The sequence below is a fragment of the Puma concolor genome, chromosome D4, assembly GCF_028749965.1.
Source record: "Puma concolor isolate L17-30 chromosome D4, mPumCon1.1.hap2, whole genome shotgun sequence".
NCBI classification, from domain to species: Eukaryota; Metazoa; Chordata; class Mammalia; order Carnivora; family Felidae; genus Puma; species Puma concolor.
Window position 1 is genome coordinate 88529752 of NC_141679.1, and position 24393 is coordinate 88554144.

The 24393-nt window shown below is 56.7% G+C and overlaps 2 long non-coding RNA genes across 2 annotated transcripts; one reads left to right on the top strand and one right to left on the bottom strand.

Annotated features, from left to right (window-relative positions):
• Positions 1–3811: 3811 nt before the first annotated feature.
• On the top strand, positions 3812–7335 carry LOC147575089 (uncharacterized). The gene is made up of 3 exons (XR_015243127.1): positions 3812–3958; positions 6666–6911; positions 7228–7335. It is a non-coding gene; the product is annotated as an uncharacterized LOC147575089 (long non-coding RNA).
• Positions 4246–16808, bottom strand: LOC147575090 (uncharacterized). The gene is made up of 3 exons (XR_015243128.1): positions 15866–16808; positions 14163–15397; positions 4246–6500 (listed from the first exon to the last, which is right to left on the bottom strand). It is a non-coding gene; the product is annotated as an uncharacterized LOC147575090 (long non-coding RNA).
• Positions 16809–24393: the final 7585 nt, after the last annotated feature.

A 24393-nucleotide genomic window follows, 5' to 3' on the forward strand; every position in this document is an offset into this window, starting at 1 on the left:
TCAGGTGGCATCTCATTGTGGTTTTGATTTGCATTTCCCTGAGGATGAGTGATGTTGAGCATGTTTTCATGTGTCGGTTGGCCACCTGGATGTCTTCTTCGGAGAAGTGTCTGTTCATGTCTTTTGCCCATTTCTTCACTGGGTTATTTGTTTCATTTTATTCCTTTTTAAACCACTATTCCTAATAACGGCATTTTCAAAAATCTAAGGTCATTAAAGACCTTCTCCAAGCTGGGTCTCAAAACCAGGGAAAAGCCCATGGTGTGTGTGCGCCGTGTGGGATGTGTGTGTAGGTTATGTGTGTGAATGCAGTATGTGGTGTGTGTTGTATTTATGTGTGTGATGGGCACGGAACGTGTGAATGTGCTGTGTGGTGTGTGTGTGTCCTGTGTATGTTGGGGGTGCCCTTGTCACACCATCCTCTGTGCCCCCCGCCCCTGCCAGGTGCTCTCTCCCACTATCTCGGCCCCTGGCCCATGTCCTTGCCCCCAAGAATCACTGTGACACCTCCGTCTTCCCCGTCCCGGAAGGACAGGCCTGTCAATCTGGGTGACTTGGGAAAGCCCAAGGACAGCCCAAGGACAGCCCCAGAAGAGACTCCGTTCTCTAAGCAGCTCCCCAGGCGACCCCACCCCACGGCCCCCTTGAACGCAGGGCCCCTGTGGGCCTCGCGTTCGGGCCTCATCTACTTCCTCCAGCGGGGTTTGCGTCCTGGGTCCCTCACCACTGTCTGTGGGAAGTTGCTGTAACCTCTCTGGGCCCCGGTCCCCCCTTCTGCAAAACAAGGACAATAATTATAAGGTCATAAGATCGTTTTAGCTCCTCCTTCCCTCCCCTATACAAGCAAAGGAACAAGCAAGCAGACCAGAAAATTCTCAAGCCGCCGGGCACCCGGAGCGGGAAGGAACTTCTGCCAGAGGGTGATCCGCAGAGGACACAGCACACGGGCTTCCAGAATGGAGCTTGTCCAGCTCTCCTTCCTTCCCAGAGGAGCAGTTCATTCATGGCGACCCCCGCCCCGCCTCAGCCCTCTGGGGCTCTGGCAGGATTCCTAGATGTGCAGGGTAGGGTGGGCGGGGCAGAGTAGGACGGGAAGGGAGGGTGGGGGCTCCCCAGGGAACAGGCTCTCCCAGCACCCTGGCAGGGGCTAAGACTTCATAGGTGTGTCGACCCTCAGGGTTTTGCAAAGTATGTCCACAGATTGTTTATGTAGTGAGAAAATGAGCAAGTCCCTTCCCTTTTGAGTTTTCTTATCTGGAAAATGGGGCTATGATAATACACCCATGAGCTAAGGATGTGAAGCTATTGGCACAAAGCCCCACACGTAGTCAATCTTTTTTATATATTATTATTTTTTTGAGAGGGGGGTGGAGAGAACGCAAGCAGGGGAGGCACCGAGGGACAGGGAGAGAGAGAATCTCAAGCGGGCTCAGCGCAGAGCCCAACGCAGAGCCGGGTGCGGGGCTAGATCCCGCGACCCTGGGATCCTGACGTGAGCTGAAATCAAGAGTCGGACCTTCAACCGACTGAGCCCCCCCAGACGCCCACCACACACGGGTCAATCTTAACCAGGGTTAACTATGGTGCCGTTGTTCCCAGTAAGTCCCTGCCCTAAGAATGCTGTAGCTCCCCACCGCATGGTCAGCGACTCACAGTGCCCCCCACTTTGGGCAGAGCATACCTCCATGCCCATCCGCATCAGGTTCGGCCATGGGACTTGCTCTGATCAATAAAACGTGAGCAGAAGCAACCACGCGCCAGTGCCCCACAGAAGCTTGACCGGCTCACCTGGGGTTCCGCCAGCTCTGTAGCTCTTTTCTCTCCAGTAGATGTATTCCATAGAAGGGCCGCGCCTTCCGCCTGGATCCCGTGATGGCGATGACGTGTGGACAACATGAAACCTGAATGAAAATAAACCTTGGCTATGGAGATCGACTGATATTTCAGGGATGGTTGTTACACAGCATAACCTAGCAATATCTGACCGATACAGAAACTGGCACCTAGAAAAAAGGGCCCCAACAAACACATAGCCCTGACTCTAGGAGCAGGGAACACGTGACAAGAAGACAGTTATTGAAGGTATTGATGGTGGGGCAGGGGAAGGGGGGAAAAAGTTACAGAGAGGGAGGGAGGCAAACCATAAGAGACTCTTGGATACTGAGAACGGACGGAGGGTTGATGCAGGGGGAGAGGGGAAAGCGGGTGATGGGCATCGAGGAGGGCACTTGTTGGGACAAGCACTGGGTGTTGTATGGAAACCAAACTGACAATAAATTATATTTAAAAAAAAAAAAAGAAGAAGGTACCGATGGTGACCGCGTCATACAGCAGGAAACATTTGGGAAGATTCTCGCCTATAACTCACAAAGCTGATACTCAACTGTACTTACAGCTTTAGCTGAAGAGCTTGGGAGACAGCGACGCCCGGCATGCCTTGGTTGCTCCTCGCGGCATGTCGCAGACTGACTCACATCCCCTCAATTCCTGTGTTAAAGCTCTAACCGCAGTGTGACCGTCAGAAGGTGACTGTATTTGGAGAGAGGCTCTTAAAATTTTTCTTTAAATTTATTTATTTTGAAAGAGAGAGAGAGCCCAAGCGGGGAAGGGGCAGACAGAGAGGGAGAGAGAGAGAATCCCAAGCAGGCTCTGCACTGTCGGCGCGGAGCCCGATGCGGGGCTCGAACCCACAAACCACAAGATCGTGACCTGAGCCGAGATCGAGAGTCGGGTGCTCAACCGACGGAGCCACCCAGGGGCCCCAGGAGAGAGGGTCTTTCAAGAGGCAATAAGGGAAAATGGAGTCATTAGGATGAGCCCTGATCCACCAGGACCGGTGTCCTCACAAGAAGGGGGAGTTGGCATCCGAACGCATACTGACGAACGTCGGTGTGAGGACACGGGGAGCATGTGGCCGTCTAGCAGCCGGAGAGAGGCCTGGAACAGACCCTTCCTTCGCGGCCTTCAGAGGGAGCCAAGCTGCTGCCGCCTTCAGCTCAGACTCCTGGCCCGCAGGACTGTGAACGACACGTTTCTGTTGGACTTTGTTGCAGCCGTCCCCACCAAACTCGTGCCCTGCTGGTTTCCAAGACGCTGCGGAGAAGAGACGCGCTCCCTCCGAAGGGAATTCGCCTGTTTGCAAGTAGTGAAGCTACCGACTTCGGCTCAGGTCGTGATCTCGCGGTCCGTGAGTTCGAGCCCCGCGTCGGGCTCTGTGCTGACGTCTTGGAGCCTGGAACCTGCTTCGGAGTCTGTGCCTCCCTCTCTCTCTCTGCCCCTCCCCGACTCACACCCTGTGTATCTTTCTCTCTCCCTAAAAAATAAGTAAGTGTTAAAAAAATGATGAAAATAAAATAAAATAAAATAAAATAAAATAAAATAAAACAAAATAAAATAAAATAAAATAAGGAACCGAGTGGAAAAAAAGCGAGCCAAGTTCCGAGGAGGGGGGCATCATCAGAAGTGCTACCAACCTGGACGAAAAGAGGCCGTGAGCTTTCACGACTTAAAACCAGATCTGGGCCCCAGCGGGAAAGAAAGCAGGTGGAAAAGTCGGCTTAGCCCCCAGTGAGGGCCCTTGGGTCTGCATTCAACGTGGCCAAGGACGTGATGGAAGTCTACCCAGAGGGCCACCCGAGGGCCACCGAGAACAGGGGACAGACGGAGGGCCAAGGGAGCGCAGTGGGGCCCACGAGAAAGCACTTCCTTCACCGGGGGCGGTGGCCCTCGCAGCGTCCACCCGGCAGGCCCCAGGATTGCTGTGCGTGGTGCCTCCCATTCCTAGCCCTTCCAGAAGGGAGTGTCCGTGGGTGTGCCGTTCCTGTCCCCCCACTGAGTGCCGGGAGTGTGGGTGCGTGTGCGAGGGCCGCCGTAACAAAATACCAGACTGAGTGGCTCATCAGAAATTCACTTTCTCGCAGTCCTGGAGTCTGAAAGTCCAAGATCAAGGCGTTGGCAGGTTGGTGTCTTCTCAGACCTCTGTCTCTCTCTCTCTCTCTCTGTCTCTCTCTCTCTCCTTGGGGGGTAGGCAGCTACCTTCTTGCTGTGTCTTCACATGGTCCCTTCCCTGTGTGCATGCACGGGCGTCTAGTGTCTTTCCGTGTGCTTTCCTTCTCACAAGGACGCCGGTCCTCTTGGATCGGGACTCACCGCCATGGCCTCGTTTTAAGTTCATTACCTCGCGTAGGACCTTAGCCCCGGTTACATCCTAGCTGGGGGCTAGGACTTCCGTGCGAATTTACACAGGTCTAATTGGCAACGCTTCTACTCATCCTGAGACCTTTCATATTTCCACATCCCTCCATTTTCAAATGTTCCCCATCCTTAAATCCGTCCATTTTCTAGAAGAGATACCGGGCAAGTTTGGCATCTCAACACAGCAGCTATTCTTTCCGTCCACAAAGACTCACGGAGGGCAAGGCGCCCAGGAGGTCACCACAACGGTCACATCTGAGCACAGACATGGGGAGCAGCCTTCGTCCCCATGCTGTCTACAGGCGTGTGGGGATCGTCTGCCAGGGCCCAGCCTGGGCTGACCCCTCTGGGCCCTCACACGGGAACGCTGTGGCTCAGAGTGGTTAAGTGACTTGCCCGAGGCCGCTCGGCTAGTAAGGAGCAGAGCAGGGGTTTGAACCCAGCACTGTCTCGCCAGGGTGCTGTGTGCGTACTGGGCTCTCCTGCTTCACCCTGTAAGTGGTCTCTAGATATTTGGGAAATAGATGAATACAGTGCCCAGTGATTCCTTCGGGAAATTAGGGGGTAGGGTAGGATGCATTAATCGAGGTCCACTCCTCTTTCCAAGCCTCCTTCCGCCGCCCTCAGAAAATTGGATGTTTTTAAGGCAGAATACCGAAAATATACAAAAATACTAGTGACGTTGACATTAAGGAGAGGTGCCAGTGCCCAGCTACGGTCCTGAGAGCCTTCCATCAGTGGCTCGCTTCCCCTTCCCAGGGACCGGCTGAGGTCAAGGGCCACCATCGTTCCCATCCTACTGCTGAGGAAACTGAGGCACAGAGTGGGTTACCTCTGTGCTTCTCAAACTATCTGTGGTGGAGGAAGGTTTAGAGAAAATTTTCCAATCTGCCGGGAACAGTACTATTGTAATGTATCCAATCACAACAGGATGCGCACGTCGACAGCAGCCAAAGTGGACCTGGCCAAGTGTGGACCACACTTTGGGTAGCATGGGGTCGGGGGCTTGCCAAAGGCCACACAGCTGGTGAGGGACCCGGCCAGGAGCTGGATTCGAGTCCTTGACCGCTTACCTGGAGAAGGGGCTGAGGAAGGTTTGGCGGCTGAGTACAATTCATGGTCAGTACCTGAGTATCTTAGGTTTTTGTACCTCTCCTTCCGGCTTCTAAGAATGTAAAACACCACGAAATTGACAACCACTGAGAGTTGGATGGATACTTTTGGAATTAATGAAGAGTGAATAAACAGGTAAGTGATCGGACACAAATGTTCTTACATGTCAATTGCATGTGCGAGTCTAAGCAAAGACGTTGGGTGTGGAGACCCAGGAGGGGATCCGACTCCTCCAAATGTCAAAGGTGGTCGTCTTCAGGGGTGGCTGGCCGGCTCAGGTGGAAGAGCGTGCAACTCTTGACCTTGGGGTCATGAGTTCAAGCTCCATGTTGGGTGTAGAGATGACTTAAAAAAGTAAAATCTTTAGGGGCGCCTGGGTGGCTCAGTGGGTTGGGCATCCGACTTCGGCTCAGGTCATGATCTCACGGTTCGTGAGTTCGAGCCCCGCATCGGGCTCTGTGCTGATGGCTCAGAGCCTGGAGCCAGCTTTGGATTCTGTGTCTCCCTCTTCCCCGCTTGCACTCTTATCCCTCTCTCTCTCTCTCTCAAAAATAAATAAACGTTTGAAAAAAATTTTTTAAATAAAAAATAAATAAAAAATAAAATCTTAAAAAAAATTTTTTTTTAAGTGGTCATCTTCAGGTGATGGGACTAAAAGTGGTTTTATTTTCTTCACTGAGCCCATCTGCATTTTCTCTAATATCTGTAATAAGCGTGTCTTACTTTTGTAGCAAGAGGAAGGGTATTTGGGAGGAAATAGACAGTCCTGGCTCGAAGCTTGCTTCCAGTTCAGTTGGAGAAAAAAAAGGTCGACTCGCGGAGAGTAAGGATCCTGGCAAACAGAAGGAGCTTAATACATGTTTGAGCTCAATCTCAGTCACGGACTAGGAGGAAGACCCTTTCTAGGAAGGGCTCTTTTCTTTGCTTATTTCTTCACCTCTTGCCTCTGCAGGTGCCTCGCCGTGGCCAGGTCCAGGCCGCCTGGATCGAATCACTCCATCCGGTGTTGGGTCCATAGCGGCCGCAGTCGGCCCTCACGTGGGTGGCAGAGTCGGTCACTACCTGAGTGGGCTATGTCTCCCTGCAGCAGTCTGAATACCTAGTCTGTTCAGTTTCCAGGGGGTGGGGGCAGAGAAGAGGCCAAGCAGTTGGCTTTGGTTTCAGGCACGAAGTGCAAATGGAAAAGGTCAGATCTGGGGAGAAAGAATCTGGAGGTAAACTCTATTACTCTTGGAGATTTAGCAATATTTTCTTGTGCCCGAGGGCCAACCAGGTATTGGACGTGGTGGGGAGAATACAGAATTGCGGGGCATCTGGGCGGCTCAGTCGGTTAAGCGTCCGACTATTTTTTCGCTCAGGTCACGGTCTCACGGTGCGTGGGTTCGAGCCCCGAGACGGGCTCTGTGCTGATACCGAGGATCCTGCAGGAATTTAGGGACTTTTATCCCGAAGGCAATGGGAAACCACGAAAGGTTTAAGTAGGAGACTAGAGCGGTCAAGTTGAAATTTTAGAGTAGCTCTCTGATTGCCCCATGTACATGTCCTGGATGGAGAGCAAGCCTGGAGGCCGGCAGGACAACAAGGAGGCTGCTACTCTAACTCAGGTTGGTGGGCTAGCAGGTGGAGAGAAGTGAGAGATGCAAGGTTGTCGGATGGAATGGACAGATCTGGGCGACCGACTGGACGCGGCGGGGGCACCTGGGAAAGGGGGAGGGGATGAGGACGATACCGAGGCTTCGGGACAGGGTCTCTGGGTATGGAGAAGGGATCTCCGGGTATATAGGGAAGGGGTCTCCGGGTATGGAGAAGGGGTCTCCGGGTATATAGGGAAGGGGTCTCCAAGAGCAAGACGGGGAGAATCTGGGAAGAGTAGTCATAGTTTTCATCTCTTGAATTTTGTTTTGTTTGTTTGAACTTTAGCTCGGTGCCATGGAACAGGACCACAAGAAAGATAGGACCCTGACCCGGAGAAGCTGGAATTCCCACATATGGAGGAAGAGCCTGTGAGGGTAGGTCTGTAGGGGTCTCCCTGGGAGCACACTGGGAATGGGGAGGACGGCCAGGTGGGTGGGAGGGCTGCAGGACCTGGAGGGGGCCCCTGTGGACGGGTCAGTGCTAAATGGCCATAGGACCAAGGCTTGGCCTTCTGTATCTTTCACCTCTCTTCCCACAATCCTGTGTGGCAAGTTGTCCGGGCTTCACGCCCTGCTGGCCCTCGGCCTCTCCTGGCTCTCTGATCAGCTGCTCCCTCTTAAGCTACAACCAGAATACGACCTGATGCTCCCATAAGAACACCTCTCGGCGGGGGGGAAGAAGACTCTCCCTTTCACATTGTACCTGGATTCCTCCTGCCCTGAGACCTGTCTCAGCTTAGAAGGTCTCCCTCCCGGAAGCCTTTCCTGACCCTCTAACACCGGGCTGGATATGTCTCTCCTGTGCTGAAGAGACGGTCTGGATGGCCGCGTGGGGAGTGGATGGACGTTTGGACGGTGGTCAGCTGGGGAAATGGATGAACGGACGGGGATGGATGGCTGAGTAGATGAGTCCGTGGATGGATGGAGGAAAAGGATAATTGGTTAATTAGATGGCAGAAGAGCAGCGGGCGAATCGGCTGGGTGGAAAGCAGGTGGATTGGGTCGATGAGTGGGTGCGTAGGGGTTGATGGAGGGCGGTAGGTGGGTGGGCAGAAGGCGCCTGGATATAAAAGACGAGCAAAGAGACAAGGTTGGCTCAGGCTTGTCGAAGCTTGTGGAGGGTCAGTGGTGCCCCAGGAGGAGGTGGAGTGGGGCTCTTTCTCCCCTAACTCCTCCCTCGGACCCCTCACGCTCCTCCCTGCACCGAGGCGAGGGGTGGGGACTCAGTTCTGGGCGCTTCAGCCAGAAAAGTAATCGGCACCTGCTTCCTTCCAGCTTCTCTCTTTCCCATACCTCACCACCCTATGAATGTTTTGGGTCGATGGTCCTGATCACTGACAGTGACTTGAAGTTTGGGGCTGAGCTAAGAGACTCGGGTCTCTCTTTATCCATTGTCCTGCCATGTCCTTGCCTTCTGCGTCCCCGAGTCCTTCCGGCAGGGAGACAGGAGGATGCCCAGCCTGGCCGCACAGGGCTGGACGGAACGCACAGTCTTAGGCCCAAGCCCTGTGGCCCTGGGCCCCCAACCAGCCCGGGTCCCTGCTGCCTGGTGACCACCCCACCACCACCACCACCACCACCAACGCCCGCCCGGCAGCTCCGATTTTTCAGCTCGGGTTTGATCGCCTGCCAGGATCTCCCAAATGTCAGCTGCAGTGTTAGCATCTTTAAGAGAGCGCTCGAGGCGATCTTTAAGCAGGGAGGCTGGGGCCCCATGCTGATGAGAGGAGCCCCGTTCCAAGCTGATAGTTCTGCCTGCTGCCTCCCCAGCCTCTGCTCTGGGAGCCTGTGGTCCCTTGCTCTTTGGGCCTGGACAGCACCTGGGTTTATTTTTAAGCCCGGGTGAATCAGGGCTTCGCCAGGAGTTGAGGTCAGTCGCCTGAGCTAAGGGGTCAGCTGGGAGCCCGCAGAGGGCAGGGAGGGGCCCGTCCTGTCACTGCTCAACCCCCCAGCACAGCATGGCCTGACCCCGAGGCGTGGATAAATATTTGTTGGTCCAATGCATGCCTGAGCCGCCAAAGCTCTCTGAAAAGATGCGGATGATAACAGGGTGCTTTCTCCCCTCCCCTCCCCTTCAGGGGGAGATGTTCGAGATGACGGAAGATGAGAAAAGTCAGACCAACAGGTCTAGGCTGGTGTATCACATCTAGCATGTGGGTGCTGGGTGTTTTGGGGAAAGTCGCAGGTCCTCTCTGAGCCTCAGCTCTCTCATTAGTGAAATGTGCCAAAGGATAGAATGCCAGCCTCGTAGAGTTGTTGGAAGGATCCACTGAGATAATGAGGGAGGAACACGGGGTACAGTCCCTGAAGCTTAGTAGGTTCTCAAGGAAGTCCCTCCCCACCCCGCGGTTTTTGGCATGTGCCCTCCTTTCTGCCCCCGATGTCCTTCCCTACACCCTCCACCCTGTCCTTCAAGATCCCGAGTATGTTCCCCCTCTGGGGCCCCCTCCTCACCTGTCCAGCCCGGGCAGGGGCTTAATCCCCCCCACCCCTGGACTAAGTTCAAGCCTCAACCAGAACCCATGCGAAGTGACTGATTTCTGTTCCAAGCCAAGTGTCGGCCAATTTCTTGAGGGCAGAAACTATTTGTATTGATTTCTAGGTCCCTGGAGTCTTACACAGGGCCTAGGACACAGTTAGTACAGAATGAATGAATGAATGAATGAATGACTAGCTAGCTGATCTGAGCAGAATCAAGAGACCTTTCTGGCTGGTTTCACTAATAAGAGAGTGGATCCCCCCAAAGGCTGAGCCCTGCTAACCCCTTCAAAAGAACTGTCCCTCGGGTTGGTAAAGGGCTGTTGCCTTCCTAAGGTTCCCATGGGTTTCCTCCAATCCTCAGATGACAGGGACAATTATTCTCAGTTCTCAATTGCTCAACGGTCACACAGCATGTTATGTGGGAGGCAGGAGCAGTCCCTGGTCCACACAGTCCTTTCGGGTCTCGATCCCTGGACTAGTGGGGCGTGGCCCATATCATGGGAACCTCTGGAATCGATGGGCTGAACTGGGGCGGGGTGGGGGGTGGTGGTGGGGAGCTGGTGCACCTCCACAGAGAGGAAGGATCAGCACCCAGTGCACACGGACATACGTGTTTCCTAACTAAAGAGTGTAGATAACAAGACTCAGACTGGTTATAGACCACAAATAAAATGAATAGGTGATCGGATGGTGGATGGGTGGAGGGATGGATGGATGGACGGACGGATGGATGGACGGATAGATGGATGAATAAGTGGCTGGCTGGCTGGCTGGCTGGCTGGTAGATGAATTAAGATGGGAAGATGGATAGGTGAATGGGTTCATGAATGGATGGGTGGGTAAGTGAATAGTGGGTGGATGGATGGATGGATGGATGGATGGATGGATGGATGGGCAGGGATATGGATGAGAGGGTAGATGATGGGTGATTGGGTGGGCAACAATGCCATTCAACAAAAAGCACCCCAGTTGGGGGTCAGAGAATCTTGCCATTGCCCTGATCCCACCCCTAATGCCCAGTGGAACTTGTAGTAAGTCTTCTGGCCTTTCTTGACCGTCAACTTCCTCATCTGTCTGAAAGGGAAATGGTCTCTGCCCCCCCCTCCCCCCACCGTACGCAAAGATCAGAAAGGATTCCTGGGCTGTGAGTACTCCTGGCACCTTGGCCTCCCCAACCCTACCGCCCAATCTCACCCTGCCCACGTCCTATCCTGTCATGAGTCCCCTCCTTCCTGTGCCCATGGGGACCTCCCGCGCAGCCTCTAGCAACATTTTCTAATAGGGGCTCAGGGGATTCTGTTCACAGCGAAGTCCAACACTGCAAACATCCTCAGTCCCCTGAGTCTGGTCAAGCCTGACTGATATGGGCTGGAAGTTAAGAGGCCATTTCTGAGGTCAAGACGTGGATTCTGATCCCAGCTCTGGCACTCAGTGCTGTGGGGCCCGAGGCAAGTCACTGCACGCCCCCGAGCCTCACTTTTCCCATCTGAAAACAAGGCTGATAGGAGCACCCATCTCCTGGGGTACCTAGGGGGGTCCGTGGCAAGATACACGTGGGTGCTCAGCCCAGCGCTGGGGGGGGGGGGGCCCAGGCTGTGCTCAGGGAGACCTAGCCACTCTTGTTATTATCTCTACCCTGGAGCCAAAAGACCAACCACAGGGCTCGTAGCATGAGTGTCCTTTATTCAACAAAGGTCTGGGTGCGTGCAGGTTTCTGGAACAGGGAAGTTCGAGGGACCCAAGAGTCCCAGGGGAGCGGCAGGCCCCCAGCCAGAGCAGCAGGCTGTGACCCACCTCTGTTTCACATGCACCTCGTCCTGGACAACCCAGGGCACAGGGCTTCCCATCAGCAGCTCGGTGACCCTGGGCAAGCACCCTGGCCTCTCTGGGCCTTGCTGTCCTCACCTGTAGAAGACAGGCTTCCCAGTTACCTGTAGGCATTGCCATTGCTTCCCTGTCACCAGCGCTTTGCCTCCTAGCCAGATGGGTGAGGCCAGCACCCTTCACTGCTGGAGATGCAAATGCTGAGGTCCAGAGAGGGTCTGAGTGCTGGGCTGGGATAAGAACACAGACCCCTCCCACGCTTCGCTCCCCATCCGCCCTGAGCGCTCCAGCCGAAGCCTGGAGCTAAAGGTTGGCCTCTGGGGCCTTCAGTCGGCCCCAGATCCTCCTGCCCACTACCCCTTGTCAGCCCCTGGTGTTTCCTGGTCCGCGGTCCTGTCCTTGTTACGTGCTGGGAGGTCACAGGGCTCTCCTCATGAGCTGCCGAGCCTTAAGAGATTATCACTGTCGCCCCGGCCTCCCAGGGGACCCCCCCAACACCTCGCAGCCCCAAGGGGCACCCATAGAGTCCATGGGAGTTTGGGCGGCCCACGTGACCGGGTTGTTGGGTCAGGTGGCCTCTCAGACCTGAGCTTGGGGGAGGTGCCCAGGTGGAGAGGAGAAGCAGAGGGGCCCTGAGGGAGCAACAATGCAGGGTCCCAGCCTCCCCCAACCCCGGGTTCCCCCCTCCCCTTCCCCAACTGCTGCAGACTCTGGTTAAAATGGCACCTCCACCATCTGTCACCCCTCCCCCATTCCGTGGGCGCGGCTGTGACTCCAGGACTGGCTTGCTTCATAAACAGGCGGCTGGCGGGTCCCCAGGGCCAGGCGGGTGATGGGCCCGGTGCTGGCCCAGGGCTGTCGATCTGGGGAGGATCCCGCGAGGCGGGCAGGAAAGCAGGTACCAGGAGGGTTCCACGCCCTCCCACGGTGGCGTCCCGACCCCTGGGGGCTCCCGCCTGCACCCACTCCTTCCCTGGCTCCTTCCGCTCACACCCTCCCTGGATCTCACATCTTCCCCGCCTTGCTTCTGCTGGGTTGAGAGAATTTCAAATCAATACCTGGGTGTAGAGGCTCCATAGACCCTCCTCAGCAAGTGCGGTCTCCCTGGGCAGTAAGCACCAACCCCCTCGGGGCCCCTGCCTTACAACCGGGGAAACTGAGGCCAGAGAGCTGGGCGGTGGGGGCCCTGGGAGTGGTGGAGGACTCCCCCTCTCCCACCACCCCCACCCCGGCTGCAGTTTGCCTCCTGGTAGGAAGCACTTAGGGGGAAAGGGGTGTCACAGGGGTCAAGTGCCCAGTCCTGAAACTGTAAACCAGCTTGCTGCCCTCAGTTTTCCCATCTGGGGAATGGGGGACTCCAGACTGCTGGGAGAGGGTATCTTTTGCGCCAGAGAGCAAGCAGGGACTCACCATTCTCTCACAATCCCCCCAGACTTGGGAGAGACCACACTGAGGCTGGAGGGCCAGTGGGGGGGGGCAGGTGGGGGGGCATCCAGGTCAGCACCCTCCACGTTCCCCCCCCCCCCCCAGTCCCCGGGCTTCCCCCTCCCCCATCACCGAGGCCCCGCTGCCCCTCCTCTCTCCCGCTCCTGCCTGCCAGCTCCATCCCGAAAGCCCCCAGACCCCAGCTGGAGTGTTTTTACTGCTTTGACCGGCCGCTCAGCCTCCCTCCTCCCCCTCCTCCCCCTCCTCCCTCCTCCTCCACCTTTCCCCCTCTCTCTCTCTCTCCTCTCTCTCCTCCATCCTCTCCCCCTCCTCCTCTTCATCTTTCTCCCTCTGTTCTCCTCTCTCCCTCCCCTCCCTCCTCCTCTCCCTCGTCCCTCCCTCCTCCCTCCGCCCTCCCTCCCGAGCGCTCCCTCCCTCCCTCCCTCTCTCCGGGGGAAGAAAGGTCACCGTGCAGCTGATTACTCAGAGCTCAGTTGCTGTAGCAACCGGCGGGGGAAGTGGGACAGGCTGGCTTTGAGGACGCGTGAGGTCGGCCGCGGGCGGCTGGAGCCGGCGCGGGCCTCTGTGCTCCTGCGAGAGGGAGGCTGCTGGCAGCCCGGCTCCTCGGCCGCTGCGGGCCGGGCTCGGGGGTTTCATTTTTAATGAAGGGTTCGCGCGCTCCCCTCGCGCACCCCTCCCCGCCTTCTTCCCACCTCCCCGGGGTCTGGAGGGGGAATGCGCCCCTCTTGGGTTTGGCTGCCTCTCTCTCTCTCTCTCTCTCTGGTCTGGGGCTCCGTCCCTCTGTGTCTCCCCCTCTGCCAAGGTTCTGATGGCTTCTTTCTTTCTCCTCTCTCAGAGCTCAAAGGGACAGCCCTTTACACACACACACACACACACACACACACACACACACACACGTCTCTCACCCACAGGCTGGGTAAGGAGCCCAATAAAATCCTCAGCACCCCCCAACACCCCCCCCCCCCCAGAAGCCTTTGTCACTGGCCTGGGAGACCCGGGCTTCCTCAACAAGCCAGAGACAGGGTCCACAGAGGGTCCAGCCCTGCTCCCCCAGACACACTGGCATTCCCCTGGCACCCACTGAAGGGGGGGCTGCCCTGCCCTCCAGGAGCTTCTGGGCCCCTCCAGAAGGCATCCGCTCTGCTCAGAGAGGAAGCCAGACCTACAGGGGAGGGGGTGGCTGATGCCAGTGGGCAGGGCAGGGAGGGCGCCTGTGGGTGGAGAGCATCTCAGCCCCTGCTGTCTGTTGGCTCCTTCTCCAGCGAGGCAGCCCAGGGAACAAGGCCAGCTCCGAGCGAGGGCCAGCTCGGCAGTGACGGGACAGGGGCTCTGGAGCTGGGCAGGCCTCTGTTCCAGTCCCCATCCCGCTATGGGACCCTCCTCCCCCGGTTCGGTTCTCGGGAATGTCAAGTGGCTCAACCACTTTGGAGAACATTCGGCGGCTTTTTAAAGATTGAAACGTACACTTACCTTGGGACCTGGCCGCTCCCTCTAGGCATTTATCCCAGCGCAGTGGAAACTTGGGTTCATGCAAAGATTTATGCATGAGTCTTCAGAGGAGCTTTGTTTGTGACAGGCAAAATTGGAAACAACCCATCAACAGGCACCCGGCTCGAAAGTTTGTGGTACATCCACACATAGAACGCCTCTGAGCAGTAAGAAGAAATGAACTCTCGATACACCCAACAACGTGGAGGAATCTCAAGGTCACGACGCCGGGGGAGAGCAGCCAGGCAACAAAGAATGCATACTGGATGGTTCCATTTATAGAACATTCTAGAAAACGCAAACTAACCTGTCGACGGAAAGCAGCTCGGTGGTGGCCTTGGGACCTCGGGGGCCAGGAGGTCCCACGAAGGGACGCAAGAAAACTTTTGGAGGATGGCGGCTATGCTCACCGTCTTGTGGGTGCATATAGATGCCAACACCCGTCACATTCTGCGATGCAAATGCGTGCACCGACTGTATGTCCGTAAATTGAAAAACCAGATTCCTGCCCTGCCACTCCCCGGCTGAGTGACCTTGGGTGGGTCACCTCATGTCTCCCGGCCTCGTGGAGAACAGTGAAATAATAAGACAGGCAGCCTCGCGGGATGGTTATGGGGATTCAGTAATATCACGTTGATTGCCTCCATCCCAAGCAAACCATGGGAGGCCCATCCAGGGCAGAGAGGGGCACGATGGGCCAGGGGCACAGAGAGGCCATGCCAGAGCCTGACTTGGACTCCCTGCCCAGTGCTCTTCCCACGGGGCCAGGCCAGGCTGCAGACCAGCGCCTGGTGCCCTTGCTGCCACCAAGGCTCACAGCGGAGCTTAATGGAGAAAATCTCACCGGATGCCACTTGCCTTGGGTTCAGAGGCTGATACGAATCACACCCCCCCCCCCCGCCATGCTCTGTGACCACGGCCACATCACTGCCCCTCTTTGACCCTCCTCTTCTGGAACTCGCACCTGTCCCTGCCCTAACCCGCAGCATGCTGGTTTCACAACCCCCCTGAGAAGGAGTCCGGGCTCTCGGGAGGTCCATTGTGCGGACGAAGAAACCCAGGCCTGCTGAGTCTGGGAGAAGCGCCCGCCACCGGCCCGGTGGTAATCGGTGACATGTGCAGCCGCAATCCCGGGTTCCCGTCCCAGCTCTGGCATGGCTGAAGGACCTTGGGCAAGTCACTGTGCCCTGCAGAGTCTCAGTTTCCTCATCTGTCAACTGGGGACGATAACGGTACAGGAGGTCAAGCAGGTGTGGCCCTGAGCCAGGGCACGGATCATCACCAGTGTTCTTATTCTGTGGGCAGAGCCCTCTCGGTGACCTCCAGCTGCCTCTTCTGTCGCAGTGGGGCAGAATCTTCCATGGGACTATGCTGGAGCCCAGCAAGCAGCGGATTACATTTGCTGTGATAATTGCCCCCCCCCCCCACACCCCGCCATACATAGCCAGGAGGCCTGAGCAGGGCCCGTTTCAGCCCTTGCAACCCAGTAGTCCTCCCTCCCCGACCTTGAACCTTCTCCCGGACACCTACTGTATGCTGGGCATGGACAGGCACTGAAGGAGAGGCCCTGTCCAGGGTGGTCAGGGCTGCGATCGGGGAAGTCCGAGGTCCGTGGGAGCCTGGAGGAGGCCCCTGACCCAGTCTGCTGTTAGGGGGAGAGGGCAGAAAAGGAAAAGAGGTCTCACCTGAGACCCAACGCTTGAATCCGAGTCAGCCAGGCAGAGGCTGTGGCGTTGCTCCCGGCGAAGGGCACGGTGGCAGGTGCAAAGGTCCAGGGGGTGAGAGTAAAACAGGACTAATTAGGACAACTGAAAAATCCTCAGTTTCACAAGCAGAGATCTACAGGAAGTAGCACGGAGGGAGGGAGGGACAGAGGTCGCCGCGGGTCGCGCCATCCCGGGTTTGTGTTAGTTGCAAGGTCGTACTGAGGGTAATGGGAAGCCACAGCCGGTTTTAGGCCGAGGGGGGACACATTCAGAAGCACTTCCAGAAAGATCATTCTGGCTGCCCTGAGCAGAAGGGACCACAGGGGCAAGGATAAGAGCAGTGAGGCAGGTTGGACGTGCAGGCAAGAGATGATGGGGGGCTGGTCTGGGGAGGCAGACAGAGGGCTGAGTGGACTGACGGAAAAGACTTAAAGGGAGGGCTTGTTGGACAAAAAGGGGTGAGGGAGGAGAGCAAAGTAGGGGCGGTGGGTGGGTGGTGGGGCCATCTCTGAGTCAGGCCATGGAGGAGAAGGGGGCAGGGTGCTGTCTTCCCAGTCCTGGGTCCCCACAGCTCAGCCGGTGGCTCACGGTCAGCCCTGACCCCCCAAACTGCCCTCCTTGGGCCCCAAGGGGAGCTGTCCTGGATGAACACCACGGTCTGGGGGCTACGCCGCCTGTAGCCAGCAGAGGATCAAAGCCTTGGTCTGGACTGTCCACTTCCCGGGATGAGTCATCCCCGGCAAAGCAGAGCGAGGAGGGCGAGGCTCCAAACCCCGGTGGGTTTTCACTCTGCCTCGGGGCCCCCACTCTTGCTCCTTAGGTTTCGTCCTCTCTGAGATGGACAGATGCACAGGGACAGACGCGCAGCCAGCCCCGGGGGGGGGTCCGGACAGCTGAACAAACACCGCATGGGGGGCCTTCATCAATCACAAGACAATGAGGTTGTGGGGGGGGGGGGGGCGGGGCGCGGGCAGCGGTGAGAGACCGCGGGTCGCTGGGCGGCGGCGGTGGTGGGGGGCGGAGGGGGGGTTCTGAGTAGGGCGGTGGTCCCGGGGTTGCGCCACTCACCCCAACCTCAGGCCGTCCCTCTGTCCCAGGGCTCCCCGTGCTGGAAAGTAAAGGTCCCCAAACTCAGGTTCCTCTTTGACCTCCCCGCCCCCATGCCCGCACCCAATCCTAAGCAAGTCTACCCCTCTCCCTCTCCACAGCCACCCCCCAAGTCCAGCCTCGGCACCTCTCCCCACACATCAGCCTCTTCAGGGCCTCCCTGTCTCCGTCTCCCCTCATCCCTGCCCCGCCCCACCGCCCCTGTACTCAGTGCAGCCTCAGGGAAGCCCACAGACTTTAAAGGATGTGACTGGGCCGGGACTGGCCCCCAAGGGCTCCACCCCGCACCCACAAGGGCATGGGACCCTGGGCTCCCAGCACCAGCCCACACGTGAGTCCTCTGCCACATCTGGTCACTCTGTCCCCACCCCCCCCACCCCCCCACCCCCCCCCCCCGACTTTCTACCCCTAGCACTGGTTTGCCTACCGCCCTCCAGACCTTTCCATTTGCTGTTCCTGAAGCCCTTGTCCTCTGGCCTTCCGGGCTTCTGACTGATCCTTCAGGTCTCAGCTCAGATGTCACCTCCTCCAGAGCCCCCCCCGCTGCCAACCCAGGCCATGTTCACCCCTCTGCCTTCGTCCCCTGGACTCCTTCATTCACAAGTTCACTTGTGTCACCTCAGCTCTTCGGAAAGTTCCCTAAGGACAGACGCCAGGCCTCTCTCGTTGTACCTGTGTGTTCTGATGCCTGAGTGAATGAATGAATGAATGAATGAACGAATGAATGAATGCGGGAATAAGTGAAAAGTGGCCAGGGGCCCCTGGTGGGTGGGGACTACAGACAGGAGGCTACATTCAGTCCACACCCGCTGCCCTCTGAAGGACTCCCCAGGAAGGTGGGCCTCTACTCTCCCGAAGGTGAGAACTTCCCGGCCACCCAGCTGAAACTACTGAGGCAGGACATGGAAAGGGCCGGTCCCCCTTCTGACCCAGCAGAGGTGAGCCCAGGATCCTGATGCCTGAAGCCCCGCCCCCTATGGACATGGAAAGGGCCGGTCCCCCTTCTGACCCAGCAGAGGTGAGCCCAGGATCCTGATGCCTGAAGCCCCGCCCCCTAGTCATCCACCAAGGGACAGAACAGCATGGGGGGAGGGGGGGGTGGGTGCTGAAGTCAAGGAAAACCCAGTTCAAAACCCAGCCCTGCCACTTACCAACCGCAGGTCCCTGGGTAGCTTTCAGCTCTCTGTGCCTCAATTTGCTCATCTGTAAAATGGGAGAATAATGGGCACCTGCCTCATAGGACCAGAGTGGGGAGTCCACAGATTTGCGCCTGCTGTCAGTAGCTCAGCCCAGCGTGCCTAGCAGATGGTGTGTGCTCAATAAATGGCAGCCCCGCCCCCACGAGCATCAGGGCAGCTCCCGCCCTGAGCCAGGGGAAGGGCAGAGGCCAAGGCCCTGTTCCCTCTCTGACCAAAGATGCACCTCCATCTGTCTTCGTACCTGGGCTCCCTCCACCTCCGGCCTCCACCCTGCCTCCCTGCTGGGGCCAGGGACCCCTTCCTGTGCCCAGGAAGTCCATTCTGGCGAGGCCGGGCACTCCATGACCTCTCGTGGCCTTCGAGCTCGGACAGCGCGCCGTCCTGTGTCTCCAGCCGAGCTACGGCCCGCATGCGGAACCGAGGCTCAGAAGCAAAGGTGCTCCCCAGAGCCCCCGACTCCCAGCTCGGTGTTCCTTGCTTGGGTCCTTGGACCACTCCTGCTGTGGGAGCTCTGGGGGGGATTCCCTTGGTGTGGGAAGGGCGCTGCCCCTTTGGGCTGCGAGCTCCCCGAGGACAGGGACCACGACTGTCTCGTTCACTCTGTGGGCCCCCGCACAGGCCTGGAGCCTGCGAGTGAACGGGTAACACCATGACCCATCTGTCTCCCAGGGCAGCCTCCCATGAGGAGCCCGCTTTGGCCCAGCCCCGGTGGGGGTCAGCAGGCCAGGCCCCGCCCAGGGAAGGAGGTTGCCAAGGGTCCAGAAGCTTCCAGAAGTGCCTCCACAAAAAGGATCAAAGGAAGGAGATGGCAGGAGGGCAGGAAATGGCTTGCAGGTGGGCTGGGGGCACAGAGCCCCCTGCCCAGGCTGGGACGAAAAAGCCACAGGAAAAGGACACAGATGGATGGGCCATGGGGGCTGGGGGAGGACAGGATTCAGGCAGGGAGCCTCAGCCACTTCCTTTGTGCAGAGGACTGACCTGCTGGTCCCTCCCTACCCACCCCCTCCGGTGCAGGGCCCTCCTTTCTGTCCGGGGCCACCAGCATCCAGCCCTGGGCCCAGCACCCAGGGGACACTCAGAAAACTTATTGATTCACCGTGTCCATGAATGAATGGAAGCTTTTATCAGCCGTTCCTGACTTCTCCAGCGGTCAAGGAGAGGGGGTCAGTCCAGGGGGTCTGGAGATAAAGTGCAGAGAAAACTCCCTGGTGTTTCACGAAGAACATCAACAATAACGACGGCTATTATTATTAGAGGCAGCGCTTCTGAGCACTCACTACGTGTCAGGTGCACCGTATCTGAGTTATTTTCCCCTGCTGTCTTCCTCGCCACTCTCTCTGAAGGCGTGTTAGCCTCGTTTTACAGATGAGGAAACTGGGGCTCAAGAAGAAGCAAGGTCTTGCTCCTGGTCGCCTGGCAAGTCAAGGACAGGGCTGACATTCAGATCAGAGGCTTCCCAAGTCTATGAACTCTGCTCTTAAAGATACATTCTCAGGCTGACGGCAAAAACACCTTCTCGCTCATCCATCCATTCATTCAAGTACCCTTTCATTCATTCAAGTACCCATTCATTCATTCAATTACCCATCCATTCATTCAAGTACCCATTCATTCATTCCACAAGCCTTTCCTAGAATCCTCGTCATGCCAAGCCCTGTGCCAGGCACTAGGGCTATCGCGGTGAATGAAATAGCCACGGTCCCTAAGGGCTCAAGACTGCGTCTGGAGGGCAGCGCTCCACCCACATAATTAATTCACCATGATTGTGCAAAGTGCCGGGAAGGCCAACGCTGGGGTGCAAAGCTGGCATACGCAGGGGACCTGCCCAGGGGGGCTCAGAAAAGCCCCCCTGCTTAGCGTGCGGACGACAGGAGGCATGGACAGGTGATAGACAGTCAAGGATAACAGGCACAATTCTGATCTGAGCAGGCATCGTCCCGTGAGCCCCTTCCCTCCACAAGCACCTTGGATGGATTATTCTATAAGTCTTGACCATAAGATGGAGCTATAGAGGCCGTGATGATCCTCATTAGACTGGGAGAGGTCAGCTACCGTAGCTGCTAAGGGGCAGAGTCAGGGTCGTCTAATCTGGGGGTCTCAGCTCCTGCCCCAACCCAGGGTCTGCAGGAGAAGAGACCCTCCTGTTCAGTGGCTGGGGGTGAGCGGGAGTCGAGGGGACACAGTGCACACTTTCCTGGGTCACCTGCCAGTCTCCTTGGGCTGGAGAGGGCTCTGGGTTCAGAGGAGAATATTCAGGGAACATTCCTGAGCTCAAATCAGCTGGTGCTGCCAGGATGTCTATCTGGTCTCCTGACCAGCGTTTGAGAGCCTGCAGAGTGGACGTGGCCTTGAGCCGCGGGGCGGCAGAGGCTGCCATGCTCCGCGGAGGCGGCTGTGGGGCAGGGCTGCAAGGTGCCCGATGTCGGTCGCCTCTCCTTGTCTCCAAGCCCTAGAGAAAAGCCTGCTTTCCTGTTTTTCCCTGGAATGGAGAGAAGAGGGCTGAGATCCTCCCCAGCCTGGGCTGTGGGGCCCTGAGGGGGTGGGCTGGGGCTTGCTGTCTCTCGGTGCTTCTCCTCATCACCTAGAGGGTGGACAGCATGGGTCGGAGGCCCCCACAAAGCGGCCAGAGCAGTCCCAGGGCCCCTGAATCCCTTGGGAAAGGGAAAAGGACTCACCTATAATACCAGGGATAATGGCACATTTTTACCTGAGCATGAGCCATATATCCGGCCCTGTGCTGAGTGTCCCCAAAGTATCTCCTTGAGACTTCTGGCTGTTGCCCAGTGTCCATTCTGCCATCTCCCCTTTATCCATCTCCACTTTATTTCTTTTTATTTTTAATGTTTCTTTCTTTTTGAGACAGAGAGAGACAGAGAACGAGCAGGGGCAGAGAAAGAGAGGAAGACACAGAATCCGAACCAGGCTCCGGGCTGTCAGCACAGAGCCCAACGTGGGGCTCGAACCCACGAGCAGTGAGACCGTGACCTGAGCTGAAGTCGGACGCTTAACCTACTGAGCCACCCAGGCGCCCCCTGCCACCTCCTCTTTAGTTCACAGAGCATCCCCTCCCAGGGTTTTAATGAGGCCCATGGCCGCCAGGCTAAATACTACATTTCCCAGTCTCCCTTGCAACTAGGTGTGGCCATGTGATCGGTTCTGGCCAATGGGACACAAGAGAGGTGTCTAAATCCCTTCCAGATTGCCCTTAAAAGGAAGGAGTGGCCTTCACTCTTTAGGGTGCCCCTGACACTCACAGGAAAGAATGGGGGCGGGGAAGGGGGGGAAGACTCCTCCACAGGATGGGAAAGACAGAAGGAGCGTGGGCCCTGGACCAGCTCCTAGAGCGGAACCCCCTCGACTGCCACGTAAAGGAAATCGGCTCCTCTCTCCTCTAGCTTGGTTCCCTGGGTTTTCGTAGACTAGCTGGGCTGCATCCTAACAGAGACCCTGAAGGTCTGAGAGGGAAATCCACATCAGCGGGGAAGGGGTGAGGCCAACACTTGAAGAACTCAGGCCAAGGAAGACTGACCCAGAGCCTGTGCCCAAAGCCACCGGGTTGAACACGCTCCTGTGCCCACGTGATACTCAATCTATGACATTCAGGGGGATGGATGAGTAAACGAACAGCGGCCGGGGGTGCTTTCTAGCAAGGAGCTAACCCTGGAACCACTGATTATTTCCGAGCCCTAAACGCAATCCCATTTCCCCAGTAGGAGCTGCAGCATTTAACTTCTAACTCCTACGCCCCACATTCAAAGATGAGCGCATTGACAGTGTCTTCCAGTTTACAAGTGGCTTCATGTCCACGGTCACCTTTAACCTTGATCCCTTCCTATGAGGTCAGCAGGGGAGCACTGTGCTTATTCCCATTTTGCAGGTGAGGGACCGGTATCAGCACACATTACCTGGCACATGATAACTGCTCGACATACGGCAGGTCTTCGGGTTCCTTTAATAATGTTTTCTTAGTAAGATGCTACCAGTGATGATTTTTTAAAGCATCTTTAGGGGCGCCTGGGTGGCTCAGTTGGTTAAGTGTCCGGCTTCGGCTCAGGTCACGATCTCACGGTTTGTGGGTTCGAGCCCCGTGTCGGGCTCTGGGCTGACAGCTCGGAGCCTGGAGCCTGCTCCGGATTCTGTGTCTCCCTCTCTCTCTCTCAAAAATAAATAAACATTAAATAAATATCATTTTTAAAGAACAGGGGGATGTGGGAATGTAGTAGGAAAGGCCCACGTGCAGGACTCAGGAGACCCAGAGGCCACTGGACTGGTTGATGACCTTGAGATAACTCTTCCCCTCTCTGATACTTATTTCCCTGGGGTAATCAGGAAGGAAGTCGGAGGAGACGGCCCCTTCCTCTATTCTCATTCTGGGTTCTGCTCCTCTGAACCACTACGGTTGGCAGTGGCCAGGGTCCCCGCCCACCGAGGGCAGCAGCAGCCCCCTAGGTGGGGGGCAGCTATCCCGCAGCCCTCTGCCAGCATTTCCCAGCTCCCCTCCCGAGCCTGGCTCTGAGTCCTGGGACTTCGCCTGGCGCTCTCTGGGCCTCAGTTTCCTCATCTGTAAAATGGGAAGGATGGTAAAAGTAAGGACATTGCTCACAGAACCATCCTGTCCGTGACATGCATTTATGCGTGTCGAGTACTTAGGACAGAGCCCGTCTCAGTAGCTGCCCATCTGTGCTAGGCGGATTGTGGTTAGTGATCAGCGATTATCAGTAACACATTATTGGTCATTATGATGAACGGTTAATGGAGGTTTACAGATGATTGCAAGAGAAAAGAGGACATTTGAGTGTCCAGAACGGCAGTGCTGTTGGAAAACCAAGGGCGGGTCTTCATTGGGTGCCCCTCGGTGCCTCCCCAGGGTCTGTGGGTTCCCTAGTCTGAGCACCTTACCCTGCCACTTTCTTTCTTTGCTAATTTTTCCCATCAGCCCCACTTGGGTTGGTCAGTTACGTTAGGAATGGAAATTCCCAGTCTCAGCATCAAGAAAGATCTCCAAGTTGCCTCGGCCAATCCTCTTCCCGAGTCATGGCTCTGTACACACACCCACCTATCCTTGGATACCTCCCCAGCTGGGTCACTCACTACCGACAAGGCTGCCCTATTAGTTTATCTCGTGAGGCAAAACGGGCCTCCCAGGGCGGCCCTCTGCTGGTTCTGCCTTCAGGGTCCTCCCAGAACAAGTCCACACCCTCCGATCTAGCAACGGGAGCTGCTGCGGCCCCAAATTAGCTCCTCCCCATCTGAAACCTCCCTGGTGCCTCGACTCCCCTTGTAGAGCAGGCGTGAGCACAGAGCACTGGCTCAGGGCGAGCCAAGTGACGCGGCCCTGCAGACACAGCCCAGGGAGCCACGCTGGCCTGCCGTGCCCACCTGCCCACCACCAGCCTGGGTCTCTCCTCTTGCTGTCCCTGGACCCCTCACTTTTGTACCGACACTGCAGGCAGAGGAAACGCAAAGATTTGCCTGAAGCAAATACAGCAAATCCTTTCACAAACACACACTCCCCGGAAAGCCGGCTCCAAAGATAACCGGGGAGAGGAGGCCGACTTGATTAGATTTCTTTGGGGTCTGCGGCCTAATTTTGTTACATATCTTAGCTTAAGGTTCCTGTAGTGACTGTAGCTTGCTTGATTTCTCCAAGCCGTTCACGGGCTGGTGTATAAACTCTCATCTATGGGGGCGCCTGGGTGGCTCAGTCGGTGAAGCGCCTGACTTTGGCTCAGGTCATGATCTCGCGGTTCGTGGGTTTAAGCCGCCCGTCAGGCTCTGTGCTGACAGCTCGGAGCCCGGAGCCTGCCTCTCGGATTCTGTGTCTCCCTCTCTCTCTCTCTCTGCCCCTCCCCCACTCGCGCTGTCTCTCCCTCTCTCTCGAAAATAAATAAACATTAAAAAAGAATTTTTTTTAAAAAACCTCTCATCTCTGGATGTTCTCACAAGCCCCTTGCGAGCTCTACTCCTGAGGTCACTGGTCCTGCGGACTACGTTCCTATTCTATTTCCATCGTTCCTATTTCCCTCTGCAAATCACTTGGTCTCCCTAGGCCTCAGTTTCTCCACCTGTAAAATGGGGGATGATAACTGTCGCGACCTCTTAGGGCTTTTTTTTTTCTTTTTTTGAGTGTCCAATGAGGTCAACTATCTGGAGCCTCGGAGCCAGCCCCAGGCATACAGTAGGTCTTTAATAAGTGTTCGA